This window comes from Acinonyx jubatus, chromosome A1 (assembly GCF_027475565.1).
Source record: "Acinonyx jubatus isolate Ajub_Pintada_27869175 chromosome A1, VMU_Ajub_asm_v1.0, whole genome shotgun sequence".
Classification (NCBI taxonomy): Eukaryota; Metazoa; Chordata; class Mammalia; order Carnivora; family Felidae; genus Acinonyx; species Acinonyx jubatus.
This window is the reverse complement of record NC_069380.1, coordinates 11,838,810-11,856,194: the sequence shown is the minus strand read 5'-3', so window position 1 is coordinate 11,856,194 and position 17,385 is coordinate 11,838,810. Positions and strand designations below refer to the sequence as shown.

At 42.4% G+C, this 17,385-nt stretch overlaps 1 long non-coding RNA gene across 6 annotated transcripts in view; it reads right to left on the bottom strand.

Annotated features, from left to right (window-relative positions):
* Nucleotides 1–12,575, bottom strand: part of LOC113600914 (uncharacterized) — a 41,601-nt gene extending 29,026 nt beyond the window's left edge. For all 6 annotated transcript variants that reach the window (XR_008294929.1, XR_008294932.1, XR_003422022.2 and 3 more), the window contains exon 1: nucleotides 12,272–12,575. This is a non-coding gene — a long non-coding RNA (uncharacterized LOC113600914). The remainder of the gene's footprint in view (nucleotides 1–12,271) is intronic.
* Between the last annotated feature and the right edge of the window lie 4,810 nt (nucleotides 12,576–17,385).

The window sequence follows — 17,385 nt, the reverse complement described above, 5'->3', positions numbered from 1 at the left end:
GGAAGATAAGAGTATCTCTATCTGCTGTAAGAAAGCTGTCTAGCTTTGCCACAACACATTAAACCAGTGATTAGCTTCCCTCAGCCTTTGATTGTCTTTCTTTAATTGATAGCACCTAATAAAAGTTACCCAATTTCATTGGCTTTATAGTCACTACTTCCCCAGGACCTCTCAAATGCCCACGATGCTGCTCCCACCAGTGCATTCCCTTCTATCAACATTCCAGTATCCTATCCCAATTTGCAAGTGAAAGTTTCAACAATTCTCCCCTGACAACCTGCCAGGAACTCTCCAAACGCTTTAACACCAGTGATGGGCCCCTCACTGCCAGCCACCCTGTAGGTAATCCAGCTCTAAAGTCTCACTTCTAGTTCTAATTGTCTTGGGTTGAGTTGCTTATGAAATGACTCTGAGATGAGGATTTTCGTGCAGGAAGTTTAGTGGAGAATGTTGGAAGAACAACTGAAAGGAAAGTCAGATTAGGCACTTGATGCAGTTGTGATGAAAGCCTCAGCTCTGGCCTTTCAGAACTGAGTCAAGGAGGTTAGGCCTTCGTACCCCACCCCAACCAGTCAGTGGATGTGGGATGTTCAGAGAGAGGTATAACTTTGGGTGAGATGCTCCCTTTACATTGAAGGCAAGTCCCAGAGAGCCATCAGCAGGTGACACTCCCAGAAGCTAGGGGAATGGGGGGGTCTCAACCCTGAAGGGGGTGGTAAACAGCGTCCTCTACAGACAAGGATAAGTGATAAGAGTAAGCAAGTGTGCAAGCTTAAAAGCCAACTGGATTAGAACTGACCATAAACAATGCTAATGGAGAAGTCTTTAAAAGTTATGTTTTGTAAGTAGTTCAAAAAATAATGAGGGCATGTTACTCATGCCCAATCAGAAAAGTCTACAACAGTTCAAAATTGTCTTCCTCAGATTGTAAAACAGTGACAAAATAGACCTTCCAAATATTAGAGACCTGGGTTTCCAAATCTCACTCAATAGATTCATGACTTAATAAATATCACAAACCAATAATTACATAAGTTACACAATGTGTCAGAAGGAAATAAGTGCTATTAAAAAGAAAAAGCAAAAAGAACAGAACAGGATAAGGGCATTCAGGAGTTAGAGGAAAGGAGTACAGGGAAGTTTGCAGAGCAAAGAGAATGGTCGTGATAGACCTCCTTGTGAAAATGAGTTTGGTAAAAGGACTAGAGCTTAAGTCAGGGCGTGAGCAATGATGGTATCTGAGGGAAGAACATTGCAGGCTGAGAGAGCAGCCAGTGTAAAGGCCCTATGGCAGGAGCATGTCTTGTTGATTGAGGAGCAATCAGAATGCCAGTATGGCCAGAGGGGAGAGGGTAACAAGAAGAGTGGTAGAATAGAGGCTCGAGGGGTCACTGGAGGGCAAGGAGAGGTAGGGGGCTTGGTAGTCTCCGGCAATGGATCTGAGGCAAGAGACTTGCATAAAGGCATCCATTGCCATTTAACCAGACTCTATCAATAAATAAATTTGGGGAAGAATTTGCTACTCTACTTACACCAATTTTACATGCTCAGTGATCTGACAGCTTTCTAATACATTTCCCATTCGGATACACAATCTCATACCCTACTTTAATATATTATTTTAAATTCAAAAGAAATTAAATATCATGACTAAAAGCAAAGCAAAGCAATGAAATAAAACACACCTTTGTTTCCAAACTACACGTGCCTCCTGGATGCTCTGATATGACCTCTCTCGACTCCATCCCATTTCTTTCCCCAGAGCAATATATTTTTTTTTTCCAGCGCATCCCCTTATAAACCACCTGGTGAGTCTTAATGGGTTCCAAACATGAAAACCCTATCCTCCATACTTCGTAGGCTGTCCCTCAGACTATCACTCAACCACAAAATTAGGTGGCTCAGTAGTAATTAGGGCTACTCAGTAGTCATCTATTAAATGAGTTATGGATAGAAACTGAAAAATGGAATTCATAAACCAAAATTAACATGTGATCAGAATTTACTGGGGCCATTCATTCAATAGTCTCCTAAGAAGTCTGGCAGCCACACAGTGTGTGGCAACAAAAGTGCATGGGAAATATTTGTAATTTCCAAATTTTTCTAAAAGAATTCTCTACTATTAGTGTATGGTGAGGGTTGTCTTCAGTTGGTTAGAGTTGCTACTATTCCTTTTTTAGTTTAATTTTTTTTTTAGAGAGAGAGAAAGCATGTGAGTGGGGGAGAGGGGCAGAGGGAGACAGACAGAGAGAGAGAGTGAGAGAGGGAGTAGAGAAAGAGAGAATCCTAAGCAGGCTCCATGCTCAGTGCAGAGCCCAACGCAGGGCTGATTCCATGACCCTGGATCATGACCTGAGCCGAAATCAACAGTCAGATGCCCCACTGGCTGCGCCACCCAGGCACCCCTACCATTCTTGATTTATAATTATAGCTTACAGTTAGTCTGCCTTCACCATTATCAATTTACTTTGTCATGAATGGTTTGGTGTATTGTAGAAAGAAAAAACGTCTATAATTTTTTCAAAAACTAGAGTTAAAAGCATGTGTGCATTGCAAATTAAATTGGGGCTACATCAAACTAAAAAACTTTTGCACAGTGAGAGAAACTATCAGCAAAACAAACAGGCTACCTACTGAATGGGAGAAGATTTTGCAAATGATATATCTGATAGGGGGTAATATCCAAAATATATAAAGAACTCCTACAACTTAACACCAAAAAATAATCCAATTAAAAAGTGGGCAGAGGGGGGCACCTGGGTGGCTCAGTCGGTTAAGCATCCGACTTCGGCTCAGGTCATGATCTCATGGTTTGTGAGTTCAAGCCCCGCGTCGGGATCTGTGCTGATAGCTCAGAGCCTGGAGCCTGTTTCAGATTCTGTGTCTTCCTCTCTCTCTGACCCTCCCCTGTTCATGCTCTGTCTCTCTCTGTCTCAAAAATAAATAAATGTAAAAAAAAAAAAAAAAAAAAGTGGGCAGAGGATCTGAACATTTTTCCAAAGGAGACACACAGATGGCCAATAAACACATGAAAAGATGCTCTACATTCCTAATCAACAGAGAAATGCAAATCAAAGCCACAATGAGATACCACCTCACTCCTATTAGAACGGCTACCATCAAAAAGAAAGAGTTAAAAAAAAAAAAGGCAAGATTGGTAAGTGCTGAGGGGCATGTGGAGAAAAGGGAACCCTTGTGCACTGTGGTGGAAATGCAATCTGGTGTAGCCACTAGGAAACATAATATGAAGGTTCTTCAAAAAATTAAAAACAGAACTAGCGTATGATCCAGCAATCCCACTTTGGGTATATACCCAAAGGAAATGAAAACAGGATCTCCAAGAAGTATCTGCATATTTATGTTCATTGCAGCACTATTCACAACAGCCAAGATATGGAAACAACCATTAATCCTCAACAGATGAGTGGATAAAAAAGATGCTCGGTGTGCCTGGGTGGCTCAGTCGGTTAAGCATCTGACATTGGCTTAGGTAATGATCTCAAAATTCATGAGTTCAAGTGCCGCATCAGGCTCTGTGCTGACAGCTTGGAGCCTGCTTTGGATTCTGTGCCTCCCTCTCTCTCTTCCCCTCCCCCACTTGCTCTCTGTCTCTCAAAGATGAATAAACATTAAAAAAAAATTTTTTTTTTAAGATTCTCTCTCTCTATATAATATATACAACGCCCTCAGGTTCATCCAAGTTGTCACAAATGGCAGAGTTGCCTTCCTTCTTATGGCTGACTAATATTCCAAAATATATACAGAGAGAAATATTATTCGGCCATGAGAAAGAAGGAAACCCTGCCATTTGTGACAACTTGGGTGAACCAAAAGGCATTGTGCTAAGTGAAGCAAGTCAGACAGAGAAAGACAAATACTATATGATATCACCTATATGTGGAATCTAAAAAAGCCAAACCCAGAGAGAAACAGGGTATAATGGTGGTTATACTGGGGCTGGAGGATGGAGGAAATGGGGAGATGTTGGTCAAAGGGTACAGACATTCAGTTATAAGATTAACAAGTTCTGGGGATCTAAAATACAACATGGGGATTATAGCTAATAAAACTGTATTATATAATTGAAGTTGCTAAGAGAATAGATTTTAAATGTTCTCACCACAAAAAAAGAAGTGGTAATTATGTAAAGTGATGGAGGTGTTAGCTAATGCTAGGGTGGTAATTAATCATTTTGCAATAATATATAAGCCTATCAAATCAACATACTATATGCCTTAAACTTACATAACGTTCCATGCCAGTTGTATCCCAATAAAGCTGGAGAACAAAATAGAGCAGAAACAGTAAATGCTTCTCTGCTCCACGCCCTGAGGTGCCAGCGGGGCCCTCCTAGAGGCCCTCAGCTTCCAAGGGAGAGCAGCCTGGCACACGCCCAGGACCAGCCGACTGTTTCGGAACTGCTTTTTAAAAGAGCCATGGGGCAGAGGAGGATGGCAAACATTCGGATTTCCAGTGCTAGGACCCCTGTGGGGGCTTCCGGCATGAGTGAGATGAGAAACCACCCTTCTACTTGCTCTACTCCTGTGAAAATGACATCCTGCCATGGGGAAAACAGGAGAAAGGTAAAAAGTCATGGGTGTGGGTTCTTTCTATCAAAAGAAGCAAAGAAAAACTCAGTGGGCCCAACACCCTCTGTAAATAATTCCCTACAGAAATCCTAGCTTCCCCACCACCTCCCACAAGGCCCTCTGCCCCACAGGATGTCCAACAGACCCTCTCCCAGGTTTGGCCCACACCATTCCAGCCTCCTGGTCTGGGGGTAGGTTTCACTAAAGAAGGCAAACGGAGCTCAGTTTCATTCCTCTCAGGCTGAGTCACCTGGATTTTTTTTTTGAGGCTATTTATAGGTTGATTAATAAATAATAATAATAGTCCCACCATTTTGTAATTCTCAGCAATGACTTGCAGCCAAATTTCCATCGCAAAGTGTTTTCCTAGAGCTTTGGACAAAGAGCCATGTGAAAACTAGGTTACTGATTTTTGTGAGCACAGAAATTGTTCCTTACCGCAGCTCCTGAAGGAGGCTTGATTGTTGGGTGGAGGGAAAAGTATATTAAAATGACACGGGGTTGGGGCCTGGGGAGGCACACTTGACTTTGACCACCGCTAGAGAGCCTGAGTCAGGTGCCTTCACAGGCAGGTCGCAGGAAGAAGACGATGCCTCCACAGAAGGAGCCCGACCCAAGGGCAGCAAAATGAAAGAGAATCTCATTTAGAATTTCCAAGGCCACTGACATCAACAAATAACTCTCAGCTGCCTCCCACTCTTTTCAAAAACTAATCTTATTTTTCTTAAGCTTTGATGAAAAAGTTGTCTCCCTAGCGGCCCTACATGACTGATGGGCAAGCCTCATCTTTTATACCTGCAGTGGAATAAAACTGGCTTTCCTCAGACTATAGGGGGCCTGGCAGTCAGGGCAGACTGTCTTGCATGGTCTCCCTTCTTCCTTGAGGAGCTGTCACTGGCCCTCCTGGGGCTACTCCACAAGCTTTGCATCTACAAAGTGCTCAAAGTAGTTGCTGAATTGAACTCGAATAAGTTTCCCTATCTTCCTCTGAAATTACTAAAGATCTTTCAATTCAAAAGCAAGCCTCAGCACTCTAGGACTCTAAGGCATTCCAAAGTTTTGCTACCCAGGGTGGTCCTTGGACCTGCTGCTTCTCTTGGGAGCTTGTCAGATGTGCAAAACGCCAGGCCCCATTCTTGAGATTAAGGCTTCAACATTTGAATTTGAAGGGAGGATACAATTCAGCCCATAACAAGCATTACCATGTCCAGCCATTGTGTTAAGCCTGGGTTACAACCATGATGAAGGGGACAAACTTGGTCCTCAAGCAGCTTATAACTCCTCACTGGCCATACTTCCCCTCGTGTTTTGGCCACCCAGACCATGGCCTCTTACTCATGTCAGGTCCTGCAGTCTGAGAGTCTGTGCTGCCTGCTCTGGCCACTTGCCCAGCCCACCAGGAGGAGCAGCTAGTTCCTTCACCCTTTGGCTGAGGAACGTGGGCTCATCCTGTGTAGATGCCAGCCCAAAAGAAGACCCCTCCTATAAAAACAAAAATTATCTACAGATGCTAAAATTTCTGGCTAAAAGTATGATGAGAAACAGTATATTTACATGGTCTTAATGTATCTCCCCATAAGATATTTATTCATCACAAGAGGAAAAGAATGACCTGGCAGTGGGAAATTTGGCAGATGTGACCTTAAACAAGTAACTAAGTCAACATCAGCAGGAAAAAGACTTGTCAACAATGTGTGCCTCCTGATATGATGCATTAAGAAAGATACAGTATCATTTCTGTAGTATTCTTGTCAAAAAATCATAATCTCAATCTAGTCATGAGGAAGATGTAAAAATTTCAAATTGAAGAGCACTCTAAAAAATTGGCCAGTATTCTTCAAAAGAGTCAAGGTCATAAAAGACAAAGGAAGGCTGAGAAATTGTCAAAAATAGGAAAATACAAAAGACTTCCAAGTAAAATGGGAAAGGAGGAGCACCCTAATCTCATCTCATCCCACAAATACAACTAGATAACACCCACATCAGTGTAAATAACCCAGAAAACAACCGGCAGAGTGGACTCTCCACAGCTGAATGTAAAGAGGAGGCCACATCAAGGAGGGCAGGAGGGGTACAGCCATGGTTGGGAGCTAAATGGCCCCTCTGGATTATCCATGGGAGGGAGGGACATGGCGGGTGTGGAGAGGGGAGAGGAGTAGGCACTCTAGCCATGGAGAACCCACACGGGGAAAATGAATCCCCATAACATTTGGCTTTGAAAGCCAGAGGGGTTTAACCTCATGAGTTCTTACAAATCTTCAGGACTTAACACCTGGAACTTTAAAAACCAGCAGGCTCAGCTCTGGGAGAGGTGGAAGGTAAGAGTTAACTAGGTCCCCAACCTTAAACAGACAGCACAATGAACAACCCTTCTGAGATACAGCATAGAAGAAGGAGCTTGAAAAACATCTAGTCTATTAGAGAGGGAGATTTGTTTACTAATCTCAGAGCATGTGCGGGAGAGGCAGGGATCACTGGGAGACTTCTCCAAGATCAAAGGAGCTGGTGGGTGCCATTACCCCCCTCTCACCCCCAAGTGTAGACACACAGACATGTGGGAACCAGCGCCAACACTCTCCACCTAACTTGCTTATACCACAGCCCCGCCTCCAACGCGCTTCTGCAGATCACCCCCCTCCAACCTGCCTAACCTCGGGCAAGAGTTTTCCCAGGCAGCTGCAGGACCTTGCTAGTACCAAGTGTCCTGCCACCCATTCTCCTGTGCACCTGCCCCCTCCAGACCCCATCCAAAACGATGCTACAAGCCTGACAGTGTATAAGAAGCCCTGAGAGAGGCCAACACCACTCCTCAGTGACTGTCCAGGGAGAGCGGAAGGTAACTACATACACCAGTAGTACTGTAGTTCCAGCAGGGGACTGGGAGCAGACATCTGGTCTGACTGCAGGCCCTGCCCACCAACAAAAGCTTCTCTGGGGACAACGCAGGGAACGTGCCCCACAGTTTGGTGCTACCACATCTCTGGCAAAGGCCCGATCTGACTCAACTCAAGCCCAAAGTGGTCCCCAGCTGGCCCACTAACAACACAGGGACCAAACCTTGCCTACAACAGGCAAAGAGAGCCATTACAGATGATTGGACCAAAGGCAAAAGTGACTCAGCCACAACAGCAGAGCACACACAACACACATAAGAGACACCCCTGAAGTGCCAGGTTCTAGTGAACAGGGGACAGACACTGCATTGCAGGGCACTACAGAAACGCCTCTTCGTAAGGCCACTACTTTCAGGAGTAGGAGACATAGCTGACTTTCCTAACATATAGAAACAGGTATAGAGAGTTAGACAAAATGAGGAGACAGAGTAGTGTGTCCAAAATGAAAGACTAGGACAAAATCACAGCAAGAGAGCTAAACAAAATGGAGGTAAGAATTGAAAGTAATGATAGATAATTTAAATTAATGGTCATAAAGATTCACTGGACTTTAGAAAAGACTGGGGGACCTCAGTGGGACCCTCAACAAAGAGATTAAAAAACATAAAAAAATAACCAATCAGAGATGAAGAACTCAATAACTGAAATTAAAAATATACTAGATGAAATCAATAGTAGACCAGAAGAAGCTGAAGAACAGATCAGTGACCTGGAGGACAGAGTAGAGAAAGCAATCAAGCTGAACAGGAGAAAGAAGAGAAAAAACAAAAAAACAAAAACTTAGGGAACTCAGTAATACCATCAAGCATAATAACACTTGCATTATAGGGATCCCAGAAATAGAAAAGACAGAAATATTATTTGAAGAAATAATAGTGGAAAACTTCCCAAAACTGGGAAAGGAAACAGAAATTCAGGTCCAGGAGGCCCAGAGAGTCTCCCAAAAAATCAACACCAGGAGGTCCACACCAAGACACATAGTAATTAAAATGGCAAAAAGCAGTGATAAAAAGAGAATTTTAAAAGTAGAAAGAGGAAAGAAAATAGTTACACACACAGGAAACCCCCATAAGGCTAGCAGCCGGTTTTTCAGCAGAAACTTTGCAGGCTAGAAGGGAGTGACATGATATATTCAAAGGACTAAAAGAAAAAAACCTGCAGCCAACAATACTTTATCCAGCAGGACTATCATTCAGAATAGGAGAGATAAAGAGTTTCCCACACAAACAAAAGTTAAAGGAATCCATGGCCACAAAGCCAGCCCTACAAGAAATGGTCAAGGGGAGTATGAGTAGAAAGGAAAGACCATAAATAGGAGTAAGAAAAATAGGAAGCACAAAAGCAGTAAAATTAAAACCCGACGAAGGGATTCACAAAATAAAAGTATATACAGTATGACACCGTATACCTAAAATGTGGGGAAGAAAGATTATTAGGGGAGTGTGGGGTAAAATCCAGCTAAAGCCTAACTCCGTGACACACATCTAAAACACAATTAATTACACAGCGCAAAAGTGAAGAGATGAGAAATAGGTGCCAAGCAAATGCAAGAGAAAAGAATACATGGCCATATAAATACTAGATGAAGCCAAGTTAAAGGCCAAAACCTCATTGTTAATAACAAATATGTCACAACATAATGCTAACTGAGTCGGGGTGTGGGTGAAAGGGATGAATTGAATGGGCGAAATACATGAAGGGGAATTAAGAGTACACTTATCATGATGAGATGATGAGTGCCTAGTAACATAAAGTGTTGAGTCACTATACTGTACATCGGAAACTGATTTAACACTGAATGTTAACTATGCTGGAATTAAAATTTGAAAAAAAAGAAGACAGTTAATGCAATCTGGGATTGAATCTGGAGCAGAAAAAGGATATTAGGGGACAAATGGGAGAATTTCTTATAAGGTCTCCAGATTCATGTATAGTATTGTACCAATGTTAATTTCCTAGTTTCCATAATTGTATTACAGATATGTAAAACCGTTAATATTAGGGGAACCTGAGCGAAGGGCATGTGGAAACTTGGTGCTGTTATTTACCTTCTCTATAAATCTAAAATTATTTTAAAATTAAAAAAGAATATCTGATAGAACTTCCGTTGATTAGGGTAGGATGCTAAACTGTTGTAATAGACACCCCAAAGAATACGGTGGCTTAAAGAATAAAGCAGTCTTCTCTCACATGGCAGTCCTGAGGTTCGGGGCCACACTGGCGAAAGAGTTTGTCCTCCTCACTCCTGCTCTAAGTTCTCTCCACTGTACACGCCCTCTGAGGTTTTGTTCTCTTCAGAATGGGTAAAGCTGAATTCGCATTGGCTCTTAAATGCTGGGTACACAGAGTTCCGTATATGTGTGTTATATCAATCTTGCTAATTATGTTGTTAAAATATTGCATCTGCGGTCTACTTGATAAGTTACCGAGAAAAGTTTATTATGATATATTTCACCATGGTTGTGGATTTCTCCTTATAATTCTGTCCATTTTTGCTTTCTGTATTTTGAGGCCATATAACTAAATGCTGGGGTAGATGGTATCTTTTCACACCATTTTTTGTACCCATTTAAGAATTTATATATCTTCCCACTGAACTGTTCCTTTAGCATTATGCTGTAACTTATTTGTTATTAACAGTGAGGTTTTTGCCTTTAACTTGGTTTCATCTAATATTTATATAGCCATATATTCTTTTCTCTTGCATTTGCTTGACGGCTATTTCCCATCTCTTCATTTTTGCTCTGTGTAATTAATTATGTTTTAGATGTGTGTCACAGAATTAGGCTATAGCTGGATTTTACCCCTCACTCTCCTAATAATCTATCCTTTTTAATTCACGCACAACAGTTCAGATCACATATATTTGATTTATTTCTATCACCTTATTTTATATGTTCTATATACCCTGCTCTTTCATAGCTTATTTCTTCTTCTTTCCTGCCTTCTATTTGATCAACTATATTTTCCTTATATTATTTTTTCTCTCTCTACCAGTTTGAAACTTAAACATTCTATTCACATTCTTTCAGTAGTAACTCTTAAACTTTTAATACATGCAGTTGACCTAACAAAGTTTAAAATAATCAACCTCTCTTCCTTTCTCTTCAAAATATGAACACCTTAAAACAGTTTAACTCTAATTACTCTGTTCTCATCTTCCATGCTGACATTATTGGTAGTTTTTTGTTTTTGTTTTTAGCACCTGAATTGGTCACTATCATTCGGCAATACTCGTTTAAATTTACCTGCATGTTACCAGGTTCTGTGCTCACAATTACTTCATGATTTTACTGTTTTCTTTTGGGTTGCATTGCCTTCTCTCTTTTTTTTTTTAAATTTTTATTTTTTAACATAATTTATTGCCAAGTTGGCTAACATACATGGTATACAGTGTGCTCTTGGTTTTGGGGGTAGAGTCTCATGATTCATCACTTACATACAACTTAAATGCATTGCCTTCTTAAAGTACATTCTTCAGCATTTCATTCCCTAAAAGTAGTAAGTCCTCCAACTTTTGAACTTAAAAATGTCTCTATTTCATCCTCACTCTTAAAGGAGAATTTAATTAGAAAGAGAATTCTAGGCTGACACTCAGATTTTGAAAATATCATTCCATTATCTTTTGGTTTATATTGTTGTGAAGTCTATGAAAATTCCAACTTTATTCCTTTTTAAGAAATCTTTTTCTCTGGTTTCTTTGAATCTTTTCTTGTCTTTGAAATCCTAAGTCTTCAAAAAACATTTGTCCAGAAGTGGCATTGTATGTCTTTTCCTTCAGGAATGACTGTGCTCCTTGAACCTGTATCTTTTGTCAGTTCAAGGAACTTCAAAGTCATTAGCTCTTCTAATATTGCTTATCCTTTTACTCTATTTTTCCTGTGACAGCTCTTGATAGACATAGTTTGTATGTTCTCATTCTATCCTCCATGATTCTTAACATCGCTTACATATCTCTCTCTTTATCTCTGTGCTGCATCCTTGGAAATCTCTTCAGGTGTATCTTCCACTTGACTCTTTCTCTGTTCAGTGGTGTCGAATACTATTGCTGTTTAAACTACTCGCTAAATTTTTCCAATGATGTTTTTTTCTAAAGGTTCTTTGTGAGTCTTTCAAATCTGCCAATATTTTCACATATTGTCTTGTTATGACTTTAAACCCTTCCTTGTATTTAATCACTTTGTATTTAATCACTTAAATACATTTATTTTATATTGTCCTTAATATATTGTCATTCAATTATCTAAAGAAAGCTCTTAGGGGTCTAACCTGATTTTTGTTGTCTCTGCTATACAAACTTTTATGTCCTGTGTGGGAGAACATGTCCCCTTCAGAAGAATTTTGCATTCATTCCTGCAAAGAGTCCTCACTGTATCCCAATCTGGAAACCATTTTTATGCAAAATGTTTGGTTTGGCTGCTGCTGGACCATATGAGTAGTATCAATTTACTACCCAAAACTCTGATGAAGCACAGCCCTGCGATTATGAATTTGGAGGAAGAGGGAAGGGGGATCTCTTTTTTCCAACCAAAGACAAACAAGCTATCTGTTATCTTTCTGTGCCAGAGCACAAATTTTCCTAGTCCCCTTTCACTGAGGGTAGATAGCCTCTTGAGCATGTGGATTGAAGGAGAGGGTTGGTTCAGCTCCAGGTCTGTCTTTTTTTTATCAGCTTATGGTCACATGGCCTGTTGCCATGTGGGCCTTAAAATGCAAGTTCCTAGACTACACAGACTGCCCACCTGTTCTGTGCTCTTCTCTAACCCAAGGAATAAAGCAAGAGCTTACCAGTCTGATTTTCAGTTCCTTCTGTTTCTAGAACCAGAGAATGTCCTCTCGTTTTCTCAAAGCTCCTCAGTCATTCAGAAGAATCTTTGGTGTATTTTGTCCAGAATTTCTGGATATTTGCAGAAGGATTTGAGATTATCCTGTTTTACATATTTCTAGAAGCAGCATGGTCATTAAAATAAGCTATTCCCTCTCTGCCTCCATTTCCTCTGGTTCCTCAGTTCCCAGCTATAACAGTTTGACTTTTGCTCCCCTCTCTCTGGAGCATTCTGTTCTCATAACACCAAACTGTACACACCAAACTGATCCCTCTACCTGAAATGCTCCTGCACCCCTCTTGACCTGTTTACTTAACTCTTGGCTATCCATTAACCCACAGGCATGTTTCATCTTCTCTAAGAAGCCTTTCCCTTGAACCTCTATAATCCCACAGATCCTGGTGCTTCTTTCTTTCTTTTTTTTTTTTTTTAATGTTTTTTATTTATTTTTGAGAGAAAGAGAGAGTAGGAGCAGGGAAGGGAAGGGGCAGAGACAGAGAGGAAGACACAGACTAGGAAGCAGGCTCCAGGCTCTGAGCTGTCAGCACAGAGCCTGAAGTGGGGCTCCACCTGGTAAACCATGAGATCATGAGCTGAGTTGAAGTCGGATACTTAACAAACTGACCCACCCAGGCGCCCCGTTCCTGGTGCTTATTTCTATCTCATTTACTACATTATAAGAAATATACCTTTTAGCATCTCCCTCCACAGTTAAGATCCTTGAGGTCTGGAACTATGATTTACTCATTGTGTCACTAGAACCTAGAATATCATCTGACATATAGCAGGTGTTTAATATATAGTTCACTGAATAAATGAATACAGACAAGTTCCATAATTACTGACTTTAAAAGGTTTAGCAGTCCCCCCCCAGAACCCAGAAAACTTTCAGTTTCCTGGAAAACATTTATGCAAGACCATCATTTGAGGAAGGAAAGGGAAGTATGTAGAGCTCAGAACAATACATGCCAGGGATAGATGATACATTGTGTTCTGTCCCCTCAAAGTGGGGGCAGGCTGAGATAAGGAAGATGTGAAATCCAATTAAACTAAATAATGTTCAGATCCTTCCAATGATTTTCCATAAAATGTAGTACAGAGGCTCAACGTGTCACACAAGGTCATCAAAGATCTAACACCTGGTCTGCCTTTCCAGTGTTATTTTCTGCTCTACAAACCTTCACTCACTTCCTTAAAATGGCTGTGAATCTTATTTTCCTATTATCACCCTTTGACCCAAAACCTTTATTCATACTATGTTCAAGGGATCAAGAGATGAGTTTGTCTCAGGCACATTTTATTTTATTTTTATTTTTTTACTACTGGCTTACTTGAGACCTTTTAAGTAGATAACAAAGGAAATAGAATATATGTAATTGTGTTACCCTTGGCTAGGAGAAAGTCCTCTGCTCCTTTACCTATGTTGCCATGAACTTTATATAAGAGTTGGCTCACCGTCTGTGAGCAGCCCTCCCACAGCTCAGCTCCAAGGGAGGGAAAAGAGGCTGATATTTTAGGTCTAGCACGACTCCAAACGGCAGTCATCTCTGCCTCTCCCACCACCCCCAAAGACAAGGGCACCGGTAAGGTCCCCGATTTGTGGCCCCCAGATGGAACTCTGTTCCTGACATGTCACTTCTCCCAGTGAAATCTGCTATCTTGTTGAAAGGGATTTCAATGAACTGATTACTTCAGAATAAGTATGTAATTATTTTTGTGGTCAACTGGGACAACATCACGTGGGAAATAAGAACAGATGTTGCCCAAAAAAGAATTCAGTTTGGCAGATGCAGAAACATGGTGGGGAGAGAACATCCTCTGACTGCCCGGCTGAGTAATTGCAAACAGCTGCTGGTCTGCATAGCTCAGACTAAGAAAATGTCTCAGCAGGAAAGAGAGTTTGTGCTCCACCGGCCCCGCCTCCTCCTGGTATGGATGAGGAAACTGAGGCCAGGGAGAAAATAGGGTCAGAAACCTCATCTGCTTCTTTCACCCTAAGATTTCTTTCTCTGGAAAATGCAGAAAGCCCCCCAAAATTGTTTTCTTTGGATTTTCCTATACAAAGAGTATGAGTCATAATGAAGCATTATTTTTAAGCTGTTGAGAAGCCAGTGAGCTGCACCGGCTGATTGGCATCCCAGAGCGGCTTCTGCCCCCAGTGTGGTCTCTGTTCGCCCCACAGTCACATGGATGCAGAGCATTGAGCGCTAAGCTCTGAGCAAGTCTTCTGGGGCTCTCAAGCTCCTTAGGCTCCCTGTGAAAGGAAGGCTGTCATTCAATGGATCCTACCCTGCCCCAGCTCTCGTGGGACAGCCTCAATGCTGGGAACATCTATGAGTTTCCTCCACATTCAGAAAATATTCTGAACATCTTCTCTACTCTCTATTTATAGTTCATGGCAGTCTCCAAATGCCAGTAGTATCCTGAGTTTATTTCAGGCCTCTGGTAAATTCCAGGAGAGTTCTGTGCCTCTTGGCGTCTCTGAGTTCACCCTCTCAGAGGAGAGAGCAGGCTTGGGTGACCACCTCCTGCAAAAACCCGCCTTCCTCCCGGCTGTGTCTCTTCCTCCTGCTGCTGCTTCCTCCATGAAACCTTCCCACTGGCCCCAGATACTGTTGCTCTCGTCTTCCTCTGGTTTCCCAGAGCACTTTAGAAACTTCCGTTATAACACAGCATTCCGTGTATTCCAAGAGTTGGTGTCCTCACTCTGCTCCTCAGCCAGATTCTGAGATCAGGTGGAAAAGACTGAGTCACCGCACCTTTAAACCTCATGGAGCCCAGCACATCCCCCGGGCTCATTCAAGCAGCTCAGTTATAAGGTCTGACCATGAAGGTGTAGGTAAATGCATGAGTCACTGACTTTCTCCTCCCCCTTCCTTCTGAGTCCCAGACGGCCTCCCCACCCCCACACCTTCCTTCTTTGACTCTGAAAGCAGGAGTTTAATGAGCACGGTGCTCTTATGAGGTAATCTAAGCCTTCATTCCTACTCATTCCCTGTCCAACCTTGGCCGTGACCCTGAACCACAGGAGATTTTAGAAGTTATTTGCACAGACAGTTAATAATACTATATTATATGCTTGACGTTTACTAAGAGAGTAGATCTTAAATGTTTCACACACACACACACACACACACACACACACAAAGGTAACTATGGGAGGTGATGGATGTGTTAGTTTGATTGTGGTAAACATTTCACAAGTATGTGTGTATCAAAACATCACACCGTACAGCTTAAACGTATACAATTTTTATTTGTCAATTATATCTCAATAAAGCTGAGAAAAGGACTTTTTTGTACAGATGATGAGAAAAATAATTATCCCCATGCTCTTTTCTGTTCTGAATGTTTCTACATGTAAAGGTACAGCTCTGGACCCTTCAGAAAGCTCTTTGAAATTCAAATCTACGGCCTCTGGAAGGTTCATTAGAAAGCAGACTCTGGGGTGAATAGGTTCTCATGGCAGAGGGGAGCAACTGCTTTGCATAAGGGCTAATTCAAGGAAAACTAAAATATTGAAGGGCTGTATTTTTTCTCCCTTGGTGGGAAGTACATATTTATAGGACTTAGATTCACCTGCTTTATTGATTAGAAGAATGTCCAGGAAGGAATTGCTCCTGCTTTCCTGCTTCCCCTCCCTACCAAACGTTACTCCATGAGTTGAGTGGAAGAGCGACACTATAGACTTAGCTTTTTGACTTTCCTGCCAGACCTTCCTGAATCCCGAGGGCAGGCAGCACGGCCCCGGCATCAGGGTGCACAGCCCTGTCGCACACAGATCTCCGAGTCCCAGCCAGCCTCCACGGGCATCTGAAAACCCATCTTCCCTGGGCTCTCCGCTCCCCTGCTGCTTCCTCTTTAGATCCCAGTAGTTCGAGACTCCGGGACTCAGCTCACAGCGAGATCCTGCAGACACCCGGCAGTTTTCAAAGAGCACGATGAGTTAGAACCCTGTTGTTGAAGAGATGTTCCCACATGGGGAGAGAAGCTGGTACAGCCGTCTCAGTCGTGTCCTAGCTCTGCCGGCATCTGCCTCCTTCAGCAGGAGCCTCTTTGCTGTGGTGAGAGAGGTGGTGGGGGCAGAGGGTAGGAGCCGGACAGGGGGAGGAAACATGATAAATGCTCTGGCTTTGGTTTGCAAGGATAGAGGCCCCTCTTGGGGCGCTTAGCTTGACCATTAGTTTTGGTGACAATCAAATCATAAACATCCCAAAAGACCAACTCAGTGTTCATCTCTCCCTCACGTGCACACACACACACACACACGACTAGTCTCTTAAATGGAAGGAAGTTATGACAAGGGACCTTTCAGAGGTCTCTGCTCTCATTTGTATTTCCAGAAGCTTTTTTTTTTAAGTAGGTGTAAGAGGCACTGTTGAGAAGCAAATCATTTGTCGAGAGAACCCTTGAAGTTAGGCAATGATCACACTATGCACACATTGCACACGGACACGCCCCGGGCTCCTGCCCCAGCACCAGAGAGCCCTCGAATTGAGATGGCTTCACGGTGAAGAGAAGACGCAGAGAGAAAAGAAAAAAGAAGGTTGCTCCTTCACAAGGAGGAACAGTGTTGAAAGCCTCATCTGGCTATTGAGTTGGGACTGTGGGACCCTGAGTGCTTTTTGCTTAGTGCTTGGTGTTTCTCTCCAAGTACTACTGGGCAGGGCTAAGTACCAGGCTGATCCTTGACCACTGCCCTCACCTAATGGTCACACTGTTATTTGCATGATAAAATGTGAGCTAAATACAACCATAAAATCTGCTCTTCTTCTGTTTCCCTGCTGGTTCCATTATCGTAGGATTGTCTAGAAGGCTTAGACTTCTGCTCCTGCCTCTGGTTCTGTCCCCAGAGACCCCATTGAGCTCTAGTCTGTCCAGAAATGGCCAGAAGCATAGAAGAGAGCAGGACTGACCTGGCCCCATCCTGGGATCAGAAGTTAACAGGTGTCTCCTGCTCCCCAGAGACCTGCCTGTCAAGCCCGGGAAGTAAGTTTAAAGCCCCTGCCTCTTTTCCCTTGTTGTAATTCTTAGCCCTCATACTCCTCTGTCTGTGGGAAGTGCTCAATAAATATT